The sequence below is a fragment of the Hyla sarda genome, chromosome 6, assembly GCF_029499605.1.
Source record: "Hyla sarda isolate aHylSar1 chromosome 6, aHylSar1.hap1, whole genome shotgun sequence".
NCBI lineage: Eukaryota > Metazoa > Chordata > Amphibia > Anura > Hylidae > Hyla > Hyla sarda.
The window spans coordinates 297030932-297050385 of record NC_079194.1 but is presented as its reverse complement, the minus strand read 5'-3'; the positions used below and the strand labels follow the sequence as shown (position 1 = coordinate 297050385).

General features: G+C 43.4%; 1 protein-coding gene across 4 annotated transcripts in view; it reads right to left on the bottom strand.

Moving 5' to 3' along the window:
* LDLRAD3 (low density lipoprotein receptor class A domain containing 3) overlaps positions 1 to 19454 on the bottom strand; it is a 179999-nt gene that overhangs the window by 12854 nt on the left and 147691 nt on the right. The gene's annotated exons all lie outside the window — the stretch shown is intronic.

Sequence of the window (19454 nt, the reverse complement as noted above, 5' to 3'; positions counted from 1 at the left end):
TAACAGGATATAGCGGGAGAATGTAGCCCACCATTAATGCTGAACTGTCCAGGGCAGGAGAGGTTTGCTATGGGGATTTGCTCCTGCTCTGGACTGTTCCTGACATGGACAGAGGTGTCAGCAGAGAGCATACAGCAGCTGATAAGTACTGGAAGGATTAAGATTTTTATATAGAAGAAATTTACAAATCTGTTTAACTTTCTGGAACCAGTTGATTTAAAAAAAAAAAATAATTTCCACCAGAGTACCCATTTAAAGACCAGGAAGTAGCAGAGGGACTGCATACAGAGCCTTAAAGGGGTACTCCGCTGCTCAGCGTTTGGAACAAACTGTTCCGAATGCTGGAGCCAGAAGCTCGTGACATCACGCCCTGCCCCCTCAATGCAAGTCTACAGCTGTCACGCCCCCTCCCATAGACTTGCATTGAGGGTCGGGGTGTGACATCACGAGGGGGCGGGGCTATGACATCACGCGCTCCCGGTGCCGGCTCCAGTGTTTGTATCCGTTACTCCAAATGCTGAGCAGCGGAGTATCCCTTTAACTGTTTAGTTTTGCTATTCTGCTCTCTAGCATTTGAGCAGTACAGAAGGACCTGGCCCTCCAATAGTAATGAGAGGATTGTTGACTCCACCTCTAATGGTAATGAGTATACCACGGACCCCACCCTCTAAAGATTATAATATGATTATTAGCCATATCTTCAAATGAGGAGATGATTTCTGACCCCACCCTCTAATCATAAAAAAGATGACTCTGCTGAACATGTCCCAACCTATACAGCAAAGCTGTAAAGCGAACTGCTGAAAAAAAATCGGGCATGTTCCAATAGGTATTCTAAAAACGTATTTATTATAATCAGGGCTATCACTGTTATTTCTAAGCAAGGTGTATTTCCCTCTAATACTGACATGATGAACGTAGGAGAGAGGAAATGAGAGTCGGCTCCTTAGATGATGGCAGTAATTGAATTCCATTCATCATCATCCTAGATTTGGATCAGCTGACTGAAGACCGCAGGCAACTGGTCGCTTGTCGTTGAAAGTTTAAAAAAATAAAAATAAATAAAAAACGCTTTTCTGATTTCTAAAGCAACTAGAAAAAAGAAAGCGCCAACGAGGCGTCTGGTGATGCCGGATTTCATTAAATCTACAGTATGCCCTTCCGCTGAATGACACAGGGAATGAGCCTACAATGATTAAAGAGATTACAGAGGTGTCTCATTTCTGTCAGCTAATAAAATGCTTCTTTACAGTGAAATACGGACAATCGGATCGGTTCTAGGCTTACCCGAGACTTCATCAAATAAACGGCTGCCATGTTCAGAGCGGTGCTCTCCATAATCTTAAAGGGGTACTCTGCTGATCAGCGTTTGGCACAAACTGTCCCGAACGCTCGAGCTGGGTGCTCGTGACGTCATAGCCCCGCCCCCTCACAACGTCACGCCGCGCCCCCTCAATGCAAGTCTATGGGAGGGGGCGTGACAGCTGTCACGCCCCCTCCCATAGACTTGCATTGAGGGGACGGGACATGACATCATGAGGGGGCAGGACTATGACGTCACGAGCTGCCGGCTCTGGCTCCAGCGCAACGTACTGACCTTTATAAGATCAACACACACACACATCTTCTTAAAGAGTACCTGTCATGATCTTTTTACATTTTGTAATCCTCCCAGATCACTGCCCCCATCATGATATACCACCCCCGGCCTTTATTTTTTATTATTTTTTAGTTTTCTACCTTGATATTGTTCTGTATTTTCTGCTCAGTCTCAGTCAGATTCACAGACTGGGAAGGGGCGTTCCCCAGCAGGTGTGACATCATCTGAAGCCATACAGGGGAGAACTTCCTCCCTCACTCTGCTACACAGCCCAGAGCAGTTCAGTGTGAGATGAGCTATGATTGGCTAAGGCTGCACCCTGCAGCATCTCTCCCCCCCCCCCCCAGCACTCCAGACTGTATTTCCTGAGTTTGGACTTTTGCCAGGCCTGCATGAGTCCAAAGCCTGTGCAAGAGATGGGGGGGGGGGGGATGTTCTCTGGACAAGTAGGGAGACACCAAGTTGCAGCTTTTTTAAACACAAATTAGAAAACACAACTTAGAAAACTTAATTTTTTTTTAAAGTGTGCAATACCAAAAATGAATTTTAATGAAAGTGCCCTATTTAAGTACTCTGTGCTGCTGCCCCCTCCACTGTCTGTGAATGTGAAAAGCAGAAGAAAAACTGGATTCATGGTGTAGATTACTGGATGGGTTTGTAGACTTAATAAACATGTATGTTTGTGGTGGTGTTTCACTAAAGTCCATTACTTTACTTATCCTGTACTGATCCTGAGTTATATCCTGTATTATACTTCAGAGCTGTACTCACTATTCTGCTGGGGAGGTCACTGTGTACATACATTACATTACTTATCCTGTACTGATCCTGAGTAATATCCTGTATTATACTTCAGAGCTGTACTCACTATTCTGCTGGTGAGGTCACTGTGTACATACATTACATTACTTATCCTGTACTGATCCTGAGATATATCCTGTATAATACTTCAGAGCTGCACTCACTATTCTGCTGGTGAGGTCACTGTGTACATACATTACATTACTTATCCTGTACTGATCCTGTATTATACCCCAGAGCGGTACTCACTATTCTGCTGGTGAGGTCACTGTGTACATACAATACATTACTTATCCTGTACTGATCCTGAGTTATATCCTGTATTATACTTCAGAGCTGTACTCACTATTCTGCTGGGGAGGTCACTGTGTACATACATTACATTACTTATCCTGTACTGATCCTGAGTAATATCCTGTATTATACTTCAGAGCTGTACTCACTATTCTGCTGGGGAGGTCACTAGGTACATACATTACATTACTTATCCTGTACTGATCCTGAGATATATCCTGTATAATACTTCAGAGCTGCACTCACTATTCTGCTGGTGAGGTCACTGTGTACATACATTACATTACTTATCCTGTACTGATCCTGTATTATACCCCAGAGCGGTACTCACTATTCTGCTGGTGAGGTCACTGTGTACATACAATACATTACTTATCCTGTACTGATCCTGAGTTATATCCTGTATTATACCCCAGAGCTGTACTCACTATTCTGCTGGTGAGGTCACTGTGTACATACATTACATTACTTATCCTGTACTGATCCTGAGTTATATCCTGTATTATACTCTAGAGCTGTACTCACTATTCTGCTGGTGAGGTCACTGTGTACATACATTACATTACTTATCCTGTACTGATCCTGAGTTATATCCTGTATTAAACTCCAGAGTTGCATTTATCTTATCAGCTGCCATCATTCAAACACAGACCATATAAAGAAAGCTACATGACGACCTATGGAACTACAACAATCACTCTGTATTATCCCTAATCATGCTTTTGGAAACACTATAAATAGGAGGTACAATGACATAATTCCTCCTTAAAAAAAAAAAAAGCTTTTATGCAATTTTCTATCATTTTGCTTCTCCCGCAATTTTGCCAAATTATTTTCTCGTCTTAGTTTGATGGGGACTAAAGCTGTGGATGACCACCCCGGACTCATCACATGTCAGCGTCCTCCTGCTTTGTTCAGCACAGGTCACAATGTCCCATTGAGGCAATGGATGAGCTCGTGTAAGGCACCGCCGCGGCAATGGATGAGCTTGTGTAAGACACCGCCGCGGCTTAGCGTCTGTAATCATCCCCAACGATGTGCAATATATTTACACCGCCGTATAGATGGATCTGCTTAATCACAGCTCCTAAGTTGTACTTAAACCGGCGCCACAAGACGGCAATAATGGCAGTCAATAATGAAGCTTTATTGCTTTCATGAGAAAATCACTGGATTTTATAACATCTGGGCTCACAAAAGCAAAAAGAAAATAATAATACGAAAAAAGGAATCGCAGTTCATGTATAATGGAAGAAGAAAGTCTCGGAATATTACAGTAATGGCCCCAGATTCCAGAAAAAATAATTATATATAAATATATAACTTCTTGTAAGAAAATGAGTATGCTTATAACTGTCCTATTTTTCCGTTTACAAGGTTTAGTTTTGGCGGCATGATCTGTAGTTCTTATCGGTAACGCTTTTGTGCATATGTACGTTTTTGGTCACTTTTGATTCCGTGTTTTTTTCCTTGTTTTTCCTGGGATGTGATAAAAAATCAGCAATTTTGGACTTTAACCCCTTAATGACCAAGCCCATTTTCACCTTAAGGACCAGGCCAATTTTATTTTTGCGCTTTCGTTTTTTTCCTCCTCGCCTTCTAAAATCCATAACTCTTTTATATTTCCATCTAAAGACCCATATAAGAGCTTGTTTTTTGCGTGACCAATTGTGCTTTGTAATGAAACCTCATTTTACCATAAAATGTACGGCGAACCCAAAAAAAAAAATTTTTAGGGAGGAAATTTAAATGAAAACCAAAATTTTGCACATTTTGTAGGGTTCTGTTTTCACACTGTAAACTTTACGTTAAAATTACATGTGTTCTTTATTCTGTGGGTCAATATGATTAAAATGATACCCATGACTAGATACTTTTATATTTTTATATTGTACCGCTTAAAGAAAATCTAAAACTTTTTGTACAAAATCAGTAATCTAAAATCGCCCTATTTTGACCACCTATAACTTCTTCATTTTTCCATATATAGGGCGGTATGAGGGCTAATTTTTTGCGCCGTCATCTGTACTTTTTTTTTTAGATACCTAATTTGCATATATAAAACTTTTAGATCATTTTTTACTATTTTTTAAATAAAATGATATCATTAACATGGGATCATTAACATTATATTTTGATAGTTCGGACATTTACGCACGCGACGATACCAAATATGTTTATTTAAAAAAAAATTTACGCTTTTTGGGGGTAAAATGGGAAAAACTGACAATTTTCATTTTTATTGGGGGAGGGGATTTTTCACTTTTTTTAAAACACTTTTTATGTCCCCATAGGGGACTATTTATAGCAATCCTTTTATTGCTAATACTGTGCAGTGCTATGTATAGGACACAGCACTGCTCAGTATTATCGGTGATCTTCTGCTCTGGTCTGCTCGATCGCAGACCAGAGCAGAAGACCCCGGGAGACGGGCGGAGCCAGGTAAGGGGACCTCCGGCTGTCATGCTGGATGATCGGATCCCCGCAGCAGCGCTGCAGGCGATCCGATCATCCAATCAAAGTGCCGCAATGCCACGATCTGTATTGATCACGGCATCGGAGGGGTTAATGGAGGACATCGGCAGATGTCGGCCATTACAGGCGGGTCCCTGGCTGCTGCTAGCAGCCGGAACCTGCCGTGTATGATGCAAGCACCCTTCCGATGCTCGAGGTCATACACAAACCAGGACGTACATTTACGTCCGTGGCCGTTAAGGGGTTAAAGCGTTACTCCTCCCCTAGACTTCTTATTCCCTGTTCAAAAGATAGGGGTTAAGATGTCTGATCGCGGGGGTTCCGCCGCTGCGGCCCCCCCGCGATCTCCCTGCTGCACCTGCCATTTGTTTAGAGCGTCGGGTGCAGCACCGGAGGCTCGTGATGTCACGGTCATGCCCCGCTCGTGACGTTATGGCCATGCCTCCTCAATGCAAGTCTATGGGAGGGGGCGTGATGTCCGTCACGCCCCCTCCCATAGACTTGCATTGAGGGGGCATGGCTATGACATCACTAGCAGGGCGTGACCATGACGTCACGAGCCTCCGCCCCACATCAGGTGTCTGGGGTGCCCCAGCGGCTGGATCCCCGCGATCAGAGATCATGTCATCTATCCTTTGGATAGAGGATAAGATGTCTAGGGGCGGAGTACAGTGGACGACTCCTTTAACTTTCCAAAAGAATGAAAGAAAAGAGGAATTGATAGAAGGAGTATGTTCAGCAGGGGCCGTTTCACTTCCCTTTGCCCCCGACAAGCACTTTGGAGAGCCCTTTCTAGAGGCATACCAGTGCAATCTGACAAGATGCCCCCAACTAAAAAGAGGAAAACAGAGTTTCCCATTAAATCCAGACAGGATCTGAGTTCTAAGTAAATATGATTCTTTCTACTAATTAAAGTGAGATTACATTTGTTTAATCGTCTGAGCCCACCAAACAGAATGTCAATTTGACGCCAATAAGAAGCATCGAGCAGTCTGTTTCATCGCTCTAATTTCCTGTGAAAGAAACTGATGGCAGATGCTCAATCCTTTCACTTTGGGAAAGAAAATTACCACAGAACATCTTTCATTGTGCAACACGAACTGAGACGTCACAGTAAACAAACAAGACGCCCGGACCCTTTGGAGAAATGAGAGCGCACCGGTTTCGATGGGGAACAGCTGGATCTGGCATTGCATTGCGAGACAAAACCGCGACATTGAGGGACTTGTGAGGGACAGATAACGCTGGTGTAATTATGTTCCAGTATGAACACTTAACATCTGCCGCTACGCCTCAGAGATTATGTCTTACAAAAACAAAAAACTGGCAACCTTAAAGAGTCCAACATTTCTTGACATGTTTTGTACATGGATTATGTAGGGTTGAGTCTTACTCTGCCAAACACCTGCTCACCTGTTGGATCCAGATAGCTTGGCTTGCCAACCACGAATAGCCAAAGCTGCAGCCACATTGTGCTGTTCGCATGATCGGGCTTGGTGTAAGTGAAGGTTCTCACCCAACACAAGGGGGTCATATATCTGGTGGGTGTCATTGTGTGACATTGCATTGTCCAATAAGGGTAAAGTTAGCCAAACTGGCTATTATATGTATGTGGAATTATGGAAAGCTGCTTCTCCTCAATAGAAGATGTCAGAAGGTTTTAGCATGGTAGGTCTTCAATCTTTTTGTTCTCAGGGGAGATAACCTGCCAATAGAGGTCTATAGCAGTGGATTATTTCTGGTCTCCACGGATTTCAAACCTCGAATGCACAGGTCTGAAGAGGACAGGTGGAATAGTTGTCAGCCAAAAGAGCATCTAACACAGTGGTTCTCAACCTTTTTGGCGACTGTACCCCCCAAAGGCTGAAAGTATGTCCGCGGGCACCCCCTCGCGTGTAAATTCAAGCGAAGGGTACCTGCGGACGAAAGGCGTGTTCTTACCTTTATACTAATGCAAAGTTTTATACTTAATCCCCCTGTACTATTATTCCCCTCCATCTTGATCCCCTTGCGCCATTATTATCCAATATGGCAAAAGGGAATCGGGGGGGGGGGGGGGGGGGGGGGTGATGGCACAAGGGGATTAAAATGGAGGGGGAATAATCAAACCCCACCCTCCATAATAATTCCCTTGTGCCATTATTCCCCCTCCATCTCAATCCCCTTGTGCCATTTTACCCCCCTCCCTCTGATCCCCTTGTGCGATTTTTATCATAATCAACCCCCCACACTCCATAATAATTCCCTTGTGCCTTTATTCCCCCACTCCCTCTGATCCCCTTTTTCCATTATCCCTCCATCTTAATGCCCTTGTGCTATTATTCCCAACCCCCCCCCCCCCCCCCCCCGATCCACCTGGGCTAATATATATATATATATTTACAACATACAAAAACCCTCCCTCCGTCCCATACACATTTTTTTCCCTTTACCCCACCTCCTGCGGTCCCGTGTGGACTGTCCTTGCTTGCAGCGCGTCCCATTCAGCGGGGCCGCACTGACGTGTGACGTCCTCCTGCGCTGTTCGGCACCTCCACTCAACGTCAGGGGAGGTCACACGTCTCCCCGGCAACCATGCAGCTCCCTTACAGTAGCCACGGACGCAGCTCTGGCCGCGCTACTGTACAGAGAGCTGCTGCAGCCATTCTTCGCAAATACTGGCCAATGCATGGCCGGTATTTGTCAGCGCATTGCGTACCCCCGAAAAACCGATGATGTACCCCTAGGGGTACGCGTACCACTGGTAGAGAACCCCCGATCTAACAGACCATTATTTAAAACCTTTATATGGTCTTCAGGAAGTCTAGTCTCCTCCCCTAGAAACCAAAAAGTAGCCTTTAAGTGCCCAAACACCTTTGATAGATTATGGATAAATGCTCGTATGGCCAACAGCTCTCATTCTGACCACCTTAGACCATGCATGTGTTTTTAATAGGTAGAGGCCTATGTTCTATTTCCGACATCTGTTTTTGGGTTGAAAAGTCGGGACAACCCTATAAACACATATAAATGTCCCAATGAAATCCAGCCAAGTCCACGCACCTATCACACATCTATCATCTACCGTGTCAACTATGGGAGCCAGCAAAAAATTAATCCCGCAAATACATCTCCATAATTACGGAGGAACATGATTTATGAACAGAACGTTCTCTGCTGTCAGGGCACATAAAAGTTTTATAATCCATTAGTGCAATTGGTGCAGGCAAATAATCTGACAATGGAGCAGCGTCGCTTGTCGCGTGTGCAGCGGGAAGGTAAGGCCCATATAAATAAAGCTATAAAGCGACTGAAAGTTATACTGAAATAACAATTAAATTCTTTATAAGAACAAGCAGGGTAAAATCAGGATATTTTCCTATTTGTGCAACAAGACACACATACGTCAATGAAGCGCTGACTTCTACAAAGCAATAAAAGGGTTGGATTGCATTTGTTTCCAAGATAGCACCACTTTTTTTCCCCCCATAGGTTCTGCCTGGTACTGCATGTCAGCCCAGTGGCGTTGTTAGGCCGGTGTGGACGGCACCGGGTGACACCTAGGGCCAGTATACATGTGTCTTTATGACTCTATATGTCTCTATGCATATATGTGCCAAAATGTCTGTTTGTGTGTATATTTATTATATGTGCTTGTATGGAGGCACAGCATATAGGCAGTTAATGGAGGCTGAGTATGTAGGGAATAAATGTGGACACAGTGTATATATAAATCATTTGTGGGGCCCAGTGTATTATAATGGATTTCAGGGGGCTCAGTATGTTTTGAATTTCGGGGATATTGTAATGATTCACCCTGGTTCTGACAGAAGGGTTAAGTTCTCGGGTGTTTGACTGAAGCATCATGCGTTGCTGCGTCGACGCCAGGGCCAACCAGTGGGCTTGGACATTGAGCCAATCACATCTGGCCTCAGAGTCCACACCCTTCTCAGGTCGATATAAAATTTCCAACCAGCCGGTCACTCATTGCTTGTGTTTGAATCTGTCTGCACTAGATCTTATACCGCTCCTAGCTTGATCTATTCTGTGCATTTTCACTTTGGCTTGTGACACGTTTACTCTCTGCTTGGTAATTTGGTACCTTTGCTGCTATCTCTGTTTGGACCTGGCTTGTTGATTAATCTGTTTGTCTGTTTATCCCCTGAATTTTGTTCCTTGTACTTGCATGATAACCCTTTGTACCCTGACCTACTTCCCTGACGTCTGTACTGTGTTGTTTATTGTTTCAGACCTTGTTTTGTCCCTGCACTTACTGAGAACAGGGAAAGCCATCCAGTTGAGGATCCATTGTTTAGGGTTTCTGTGGGTGAGCTCAGGGCTACCCTTATCCATGCCCAACCTGACAGGTATGGTGTATATTAAAATTTCTGACGTGGCACAAAACTAGAGTATTTGACATTGTAATCAGAGGGTACAGTGTGTGTCAGTGTTATAGTCAGGGGGCAGAGTGTCTGACAGGATTATATTTAAGGCACACATTGTGTGCCAGTGTTATATTTATGGGGCACAGTGTGTGCCAGTGTTATATTCATGGAGCACAGTGTGTGACAGGGTTATATTCAGGGGGCAGAGTGTATATCAATGTTATATTTAAGGGGCAGAGTGTGTGTCAGTGTTATATTCATGGGGCACAGTGTGTGCCAGTGTTATATTCATGGGGCACAGTGTGTGCCAGTGTTATATTCATGGGGCACAGTGTGTGCCAGGGTTATATTTATGGGCACAGTGTGTGCCAGGGTTATATTCAGGGGGCAGAGTGTATATCAATGTTATATTTAAGGGGCAGAGTGTGTGTCAGTGTTATACAGGGGGCACCGTGTAAGTGTCATATACAAGAGACAGAGTGTGTGTGTCAGTGTTATATTTAGGGGGCACAGTGTGTGTCAGTGTTATATTTAGGGGGCACAGTGTGTGTCAGGGTTATATTTAGAGGGCACAGTGTGTCAGGGTTATATTTAGGATTCTACCCAGAAAAAGTATCCAAACTAAGGGGAGGAGGCCCATTGTGTTTGGGTATTACAGCATATCCCAAATTACGCTGATCTACATGACCACAAATATGGCATAGACAAATGAGGTGGTTTCTCATAGAAAGCAGCCATGTTTTCCTAATTCCAGACAACTCCTCCTTTATAATGCCCCCTCATTGAGGATGTAGTCTTGTAACATTTGTAAAGTACAAGTCCAATATGTCCATACTTTTTATTAGTAGTTACATCTGACTATAATAGCTTGGAGTCTACAGCACTTCTGGATGTGGCCCTTAGCTAATAAGAAACGGGTTGATATTTCCATTGTGTTCCCTTCTATTTCTAACCGTTTACATCCACCCCCGTCCCATCCTTCCATTTATACGTTGGTGTTAGCAGCATCCAGATTGTATGTATACCGGAGAGTCCATTAATGCTTTATGTACATGGAGGATGATAGAACAAAGTGTGGAGAACAGTGTGATCTACTTTTCGATATCTCTTTTCTGTCATATGCGTTGCTAAGACAGTCTCCTGGGAATTTTCTCTGCTAATCACATCCTTCTGTCTGCCAAAAGTGAGCGTCACCGGCGTACGAGAGATTAGTCAATTTAGGGAAAAATGCTTCCAGTCGATCTCAGGCATTGCTCGCTTTCCTTTGTCTTAAAAGCTTTGTGCGCAACTGATTCTGTTAACAAATAACAAGTACTAGATAAGCACTACCAATATGTATCATCCGTGACATGAAGTGGCAGCACAGCGCTCTATTGTCTTAACCCATCTGAAATAGGACGGACCACTTTATAGTTCAGCGCAGGTGGAGTGGAACTCAAGGAAGTAGGAGGTGAGAAGGAGGTGATCAGCCAGTAGGTGCTCCACTACAACCTAGTATGAGCAGCAGCAAGAGGCTAACAGGTCATTATGGTAGATAGATCGATACATATGCACTATAGTAGTTGCAAAACTACAACTCCTACCGTTGCTCATCCAGAGAGTTTTAGTCCTCATGGTTCATCCAGAGAGTTTTATTCCCCATGGTTCATCCGGAGAGCTTTAGTCCTCATGGTTCATCCGGAGAGCTTTAGTCCTCATGGTTCATCCGGAGAGCTTTAGTTCTCATGGTTAATCAGGAGAGTTTTAGCCCTCATGGTTAATCCGGAGAGCTTTAGTTCTCATGGTTAATCAGGAGAGTTTTAGTCCTCATGGTTCATCCGGAGAGCTTTAGTCCTCATGGTTCATCCGGAGAGCTTTAGTCCTCATGGTTCATCCGGAGAGCTTTAGTTCTCATGGTTAATCAGGAGAGTTTTAGCCCTCATGGTTCATCCGGAGAGCTTTAGTTCTCATGGTTCATCCGGAGAGCTTTAGTCCTCATGGTTCATCCGGAGAGCTTTAGTTCTCATGGTTCATCCGGAGAGTTTTAGCCCTCATAGTTCATCCGGAGAGTTTTATTCCCCATGGTTCATCCGGAGAGCTTTAGTCCTCATGGTTAATCCGGAGAGCTTTAGTTCTCATGGTTCATCCGGAGACTTTTGTCCTCATGGTTCATCCGGAGAGCTTTAGTCCTCATGGTTAATCTGGAGAGCTTTAGTTCTCATGGTTCATCCGGAGAGCTTTAGTCCTCATGGTTCATCTGGCGAGCTTTGGTTCTCATGGTTCATCCGGAGAGTTTTATTCCCCATGGTTCATCCAGAGGGTTTTAGTTCTCATGGTTCATCCAGAGAGCTTTAGTCCTCGTGGTTCATCCGGAGAGCTTTAGTTCTTCTTTAGCTTCTATATAAAAAAATAAAATAAAAAAAAATGGGACAGCAGAGAGGCTGCCACCACACACACAACACATGTCTGTTCATAGGCTTCTGAAGTTCACACGGGTCAGAATTGTTGCAGAAGATATTACAGCAAATGCACAAACAATTTGCAGGGAAATCTGCAAGACAAAGTCGCACCAAATAGTGTTTTTTCCTTGCAGATTATGCAAAAAAGAAGGTTGGAAATCTGCACCTATTTTGTGTGGATCTACAGGTAATCCACAGAAAAAGCTACTACCATACACTGCGTAAGGAATGGTGACTTCCATAGAACATCTGTGGACAATGCACGATTGCAGTCCAATTTCCATACAGGAACATTATCGCAGCACGTGGATCTAATTTGTTAAAAAAAAATGTCATCCACTGGTTCGCTACCGAATTAAGCTGCTAATTGTTTTTATGACCCGAAACTACTAGAAAAATCTGTCCCATGTGAATTCACCCTAATAGGTTCACAATTACTTCACAAATCTCACAGTGGATCAGTCCACTCTGGGGAGAAATGTTCAGTCAATGGGGACAGTTTTAATTTCAATTGCAATGGCTTTAGATTACTGATGTGCCATCTATCATCTATAGCCTAGGCCTCCCCTGGAGATGAAACGGTGAACATCAGCATTCGGAGGACTTCAGTCATCTGCATTCGGGTTGCTGTAGGCAGAATGTGAGCAATGATGAAAAAAACAAATATATATATATAAATATATATAGAACAATGAGTGTCTGTTTTCTGCAACGCAGTGATTTGTCTTAGAGTTGCCAAGCCGGCGCTAAGCCCTGCGCACAATGCGGCTCTATAATTGTGTAACGCAGAACAACAAGCTCAGCACTTTGTGCCTTCCATGTTATTCCGTCATTGCTGAAGCTGCTGGAACTGTCTGCATTGGAGATACCGAGGCGCGTTAGAAAAGAAAAGGTGGAAATAATCTGCTTGTTTAGAGTTGGCACCAAGGTTTCTGGGTGGGTAGTTAGGATGGGGTAGAGTTTGTTGCCTGTTGACCCGAAGGGGAGGTGAACAAGGCCAATCTATGGTTGAGGTGCACTGACATTGTGTGGTCTCTGGTTACATAGAGAGGTCCAATCCCCCGGAATGCTCTAGGTCCTGTGTCATGGCCCCATATGCGGTAATTCATGGCGCTATATGGCGATACTGTATCCAGGCAAAGGCCACCGTGTAGCCATATGCAGGCTAGTTTTTTTCCAAGACAATTTGTAATTTTCAAGGCCCCCCCCCATTTCAGGGTACATATAACTTTTATCAAATTCCACCATTGTTTCCACTAAAGTTATATGGTCTTTTTATGCTTCACTAGTTTCATACAATTAAAGGTAAAACTGTATGTTGCTGCCTTCCATGGTCCTTAGCATTTACATTTTTGCATCAACAGATGAGTTGTAGGGGCTTGTTTTTTTGCGGGATGAGCCATATAGGTGGTACATATGCATTTTTGTTCACTTTTTATTTTATTCTTTGGAGGGAGGTAGGATAAACATTAAACCACAGTTCTGTTATACTTTTTTTTTCTTTTTCTCACAGCATTTACAATAGGGAATAGCCTTCTCCCCTGTATTGTTTTTTTAGGAGTCATTATGGTTGCGAAGATATCAATTACCGTATGTGTTGGGTTTTTGTTTCCTTTTTATACTCACTAAAGCATTTTTTAATTTTATTTTTTTCATTCTTTTTTAACTTTACATTTTTTTGTCCCACTAGGGAATTTATAAGGGGTATTCCATGAAAAAACTATTTTATATATATATATATATATATATATCTCATCTGGCTACAGAAAGTTAAACAGATTTGTAAATTACTTCTATTAAAAAATCTTAATCCTTCCAATAATTATCAGCTGCTGAAGTTGAGTTGTTGTTTTCTGTCTAGCAACAGTGCTCTCTGCTGACACCTCTGCTTGTCTCAGGAACTGCACAGAGTAGAAGAGGTTTGCTATGGGGATTTGCTACTACTTTGGACAGTTCACGAGACAGGTGTCATCAGAGAGCACTTAGACTGAAAAGAACAACTCAACTTCAGCAGCTCATAAGTACTGAAAGGATTAAGATTTTTTTATAGAAGTAATTTACAAATCTGTTTGGGTGCATGCACACCACGTTTTTGTTATACAGTTTCAAGTTAAAAACCGTATGGAACTGTATAGAAAACCGTATGCATTGACGTAACATTGTAAACTGTATGTCAAACGCATCATCCGGTTTAGTCCGTTTTGCATCCCATACGGTTTTGTCCAGTTTTTTACCCGTACCCAAAACCGTAGCCTACCACATTTCTTGGTTCGGGTGAAAAACTGTATTAAACCGTATACGTTTCTTTTTTAACATGGGAGTCAATGGGAACCGTACAGAACTGTATGTGCATACGGTTCCATCAGGTTTTCACCATACGTCTTTTGACTTTTCACAGTTTTTTTCCTTGGAATTTCAATCAAACAAGTGAAACTTTATTCAAAATGGAGTGAAAAGTTAAAAACGTATACGTTTTTTTCTTAAAAAAATGGATGCAACCGGACATCACTTTTCAAACCGTATACGGTTTTCATCTGTATATGGTTTAAAATTTGTACACACTTTTTGATACAGTTTAGTCAGGTTTTGAGGAATCCGTTTTTCATCAAAAACCTGATACAGGAACTGTAGTGCAAAAACGTGGTGTGCATCCACCCAACTTTCTGGAGCCAGTTGATATCTAAAAAAAAAAAAAAAAAAAGTTTTCTCCTGGACAACCCCTTTAAAAATGTACAAATATAGCCTTCATTATGGGTTGGGTTTTTGTTTCCTTTTTATACACACTAAAGCGTATTTTTTTTATGAATAAAGTTGTTTGTATTTTTTTATTCTTTTTTAACTTACCGTATATACTCGAGTATAAGCCGACCCGAATATAAGCCGAGGCCACTAATTTCACCCCAAAAACCCAGGAAAAGTTATTGACTCGACTATAAGCCTAGGGTGGGAAATACATCATCCCCCCATGTCATCATCCAGACCCCCGTCATCATCACCCCCGTCATCATCACCGCCTGTCAATCCCTTCAGCCATTGGCTGTCCGGGCATGCTGGGAGTTGTAGTTTTGAAACCTCTGAAGGTCCGCAAGTTGAAGACCACTGCGGCCTTCGTCATCATCCAGACCTCCCCTTTAGTTTTCTACTCACCTCCCCTCGGTGGGAAGGAAGGGTGAGCTGGTCCGGGCTGCAGGTGGGGAGGGTTAGTCGTTCCGGGCTGTCCATTTTCCCCTGGTGGGCCCACTTCTCCACGCTCCGTGCCTTCCCCGGACTAGTGACGTTGCCTTGACGAAGACGCACAGGGGCATTCATGCGCAGCCTCCCTGTAAAAGAGAGCCCCCCCCCCCCCGGTGAAAATGGACAGCCCGGAACGACTAACCCTCCCAACCGGACGGTCCCTGCAGCATAGATGGCCCGGACCAGCTCACCCTAACTTACCACCGAGGGGTGGTGAGTAGAAAACTAAAGGGGAGGTCTGGATGATGACGAAGGCCTCAATGGTCTTCAACCTGCGGACCTCCAGAGGTTTCAAAACTACAACTCCCAGCATGCCCGGACAGCCGATGGCTGTCCGGGCATGCTGGGAGTTGTAGTTTTGCAACATCTGGAGGTCCGCAGGTTGAAGACCACTGAGAAGGGATTGACAGGCGGAGAGTTCACTCGAGTATAAGCCGAGGGGGGCATTTTCAGCACGAAAAATCATGCTGAAAAAAATCGGCTTATACTCGAGTATATACGGTAAATCTATTTAGTCCCACAAGAGAATTTATACAACAGCAAAATGTGAGGTGTGGCCTTATATTGTAACGGTTGCGCCATCGCCAATATAATAGCCCTATAAATATTCTCCCACAGCTATAACTCTGCCCCCTCTGAACAGTCAAGACAGGAGAATATTTGACTAAAATTTTGTTCTGTAGAATTAATTATGCAAAAAAAAAACAAAAAAAAAACAAAAAAAAAAAAAAACACTATTGTAAATGCTATCCAAGCTTCTTTAGATCTCCGAGATGAAGCGGTTAAACCATTCTGGATAGAGAAAATTGTTTCGCCCCCTCTCTATAAAAATGTCTAATAAGGTAACAAAATGAAACAACTTCAATTAATTTCCCTGGTAATTCTATGAACACTCCGGCACGCAGGCTAGGTTTAGTGTGGCGTAATTAGAGGGACTTTTTTTTTTAATGATGATGAATATGTATGAGGCAGGCAGGACGCGGCGAGCAATTGGGTTTAATTAAACGTTTAGCTGGCTCGGTTTTTTTACGATCGATTTATCTACAATGTATCTGGACGGCAATGGAGGTGGAGGTAAAAAGTTGGAAAAGAGAAATGTTAAATGGGTCATATTTTATGGAACAGTGAGACTCTTCTCCATAGGCTATATCAGGTATTATGACACTTAATCTTTAGCGCTGGCTCCTCCCATTTTCTTGATCATCTCTCCACTTTTATTGGAGTCACCTGTGGTAAAATCAGCTGATTAGACAGGATCTGGGAAAACACAGCCCTGTCTATATATAAGGTCTCACAGCTGACAATGTATATCTGAGCAAAAAAAAAAAAATAAAATAAAAAACATGAGGTGGAAACAACTGCCTGTAGAGCTCAGAGACAGGATTTGAGAAGACCCAGCCCTGTCTATATATAAGGTCTCACAGCTGACAATGTATATCTGAGCAAAAAAAAAACATGAGGGGGAAACAACTGCCTGTAGAGCTCAGAGACAGGATTTGAGAAGACCCAGCCCTGTCTATATATAAGGTCTCACAGCTGACAATGTATATCTGAGCAAAAAAAAACATGAGGGGGAAAGAACTGCCTGTAGAGCTCAGAGACAGGATTTGAGAAGACCCAGCCCTGTCTATATATAAGGTCTCACAGCTGACAATGTATATCTGAGCAAAAAAAAAAAAAAAAAAACATGAGGGGGAAACAACTCCCTGTAGAGCTCAGAGACAGGATTTGAGAAGACCCAGCCCTGTCTATATATAAGGACTCACAGCTGACAATGTATACATGAGCAAAAAAAAAAAAAAAAACATGAGGGGAAACAACTGCCTGTAGAGCTCAGAGACAGGATTTGAGAACACCCAGCCCTTACTATATATAAGGTCTCACAGCTGACAATGTATATCTGAGCAAACACCAAGCCATGAGGCGGAAAGAACTGCCTGTAGAGCTCAGAGACAGGATTTGAGAAGACCCAGCCCTGTCTATATAAGGTCTCACAGCTGACAATGCATATCAGAGCAAACACCGAGCCATGAGGGCGAAAGAACTGCCTGTCGAGCTCAGACACAACCCTGTCTGTATAAGGTCTCACAGCTGACAATGTATATCAGAGCAGGGGGGAAAAAAAAACAATGGGGGGGGGGAAGAACTGCCTGTAGAGCTCAGAGACAGGATTGTGAAGAGGCACAGATGTGGAGAAGGGGATAAAAAAACTATTCAGCAGCACTGGAAGTTTCCAAGAACTCAGTGGCCTCCAAAGTTTTGAAATCACAGAAATTTGGAACAACCATGACTAAGTAATTAGGGAAGGGCCTTGGTAAGAGAGGTGTCCAGGTGGTCAACCATCACTGCAGCTTCAATAATCTGGGCTTTATGGTAGAGTGGCCATAAAAAGAATAAGTCTTCTCTCAGAAAAAGACATATTAAAGCCACCTGGAGTTTGCCCCTCACCTGTCTTATGCCGTCCATACAGTGCTACATGGTGGTGGCAGCATCATGTTGTGGGTGGGGGAGGGGACATTGGGTTCAGCGGTCGGGACATGGAGACTGGTCAGGGTTGAGGGCTGAATGGAGCAAAGTACAGAGATATTCTTTATAAAAACCTGATCCAGATCGCGCTGGACCTCTTAATGGGCTGAACGATCACCTTCCAACAAAACAATGACCCTAAGCACACAGCCAAGACAACACTGGGGCCGCTAAGGGACAACTATGTGAATGGCCTTGAGCCAACCAGAGCCCAAACCCAATAGTCTCTGGAGAGACTGGAAAATGGCTTCCACCGATTGCCCCCATTAATGGGGTACTCCGCTGCTCAGCATTTGGAACAAATTGTTCAGAATGCTGGAGGCGGCCCCCTCTCGTGACGTCACGCCCCCTCCCACAGACTTGCATTGATTGAGGGGGCGGGGTGTGATGTCATGCTATGATGTCAAGAACTCCCGGAGTCGGCTCCCGTGTTCAGAACAGTTTGTTCCAAACTCTGAGCAGCGGAGTACCCCTTTAAGAAACACTGTACTAGAGCCTTCAGCAGCTTTTATGGGTCTCTCTCTGCTTCAGTTTCACTGTACAGATAATGTATCCCCCTCCTCTCTTCATAGACTGATATGGGCAGCATGAAACCTGATCCTTCGTGAGTAGATAGTCTACCTGGCCCTGGACTTTTAGCAATTTTGCTTAGTAAATAATAAGTGAAGAGGAAGTGGACATAGAGGAATTTTTCTCTGATAAGATATGATGTTTATAGTATTCACTTGTATTGTATTGATACCACGTTTGGCAAGTACTCTCCAGCTGTATACCCTAAATTTAAACAAAAAACATGATGTGAACATTGCCTAATATGTTGACCCGAAAAGAGATTTTCGACCTTGTAACTAAGTAACATGAATCTTCTTCAGGAGATTAGTCGGTCGGCAGCGATCCACACTGTGCACACATGTAAGCAGGCGGCCACACTTATCTTCATCTCCGCAGATTTCCGAACAGATATGGTCGCCGCACACGGTCTGGAGAGGAAAGCTTTCAAGCATGCTTGTAAATCTTCCAGCCTTCATGCCACATATTTATCTTTTTTGTGTATCAATGTTCTTAAAGGGGTAATCAACTGTGCCAGGAAGTTATACAGATTTGTAAATTACTCCTATTTAAAAAAAATAGGAGTACTTATCAGTACTTATCAGCTGCTGTATGTTCCAGAGGAAGTTCTTTTCTTTTTGAATTCCCTTTCTGTCTGACCACAGTGCTCTCTGCTGACACCGCTGTCCATTTTAGGAACTGTCCAGAGTAGAAGCAAATCCCCATAGCAAACCTCTCCTGCTACGGACAGTTCCTAAAATGGACAGAGGTGTCAGCAAAGAGCACTGTGGTCAGACAGAAAGGGAATTCAAAAAGAAAACTTCCTGTGGACCATACAGCAGCTGATAAGTACTGGAAGGATTAAGATTTTTAAATAGAAGTAATTTAAAAATCTGTTTAATTTTCAGGCACCAGTTGATTAAAAAAAAAATGTTTTCCAGGGGAGTACTCCTTTAAAGGAGTTCTCTGGTGCAGAGTATTACTGCTCCGTCCTGCACGGGCTGCAAAAAAAATTAAAATGAACCATCTCTCACCTTCCTGGGTTCCCGCGGAGCGCCACTACAGCTGATCGGTCCTCCGGTCCATCCTCTTCATACTTCTGTGTGTAACGAAGCGTCACATGGCGCTCAGCCTATCATGGGCCGAGGCAGAACATTGCGGCGGCCGGCGATA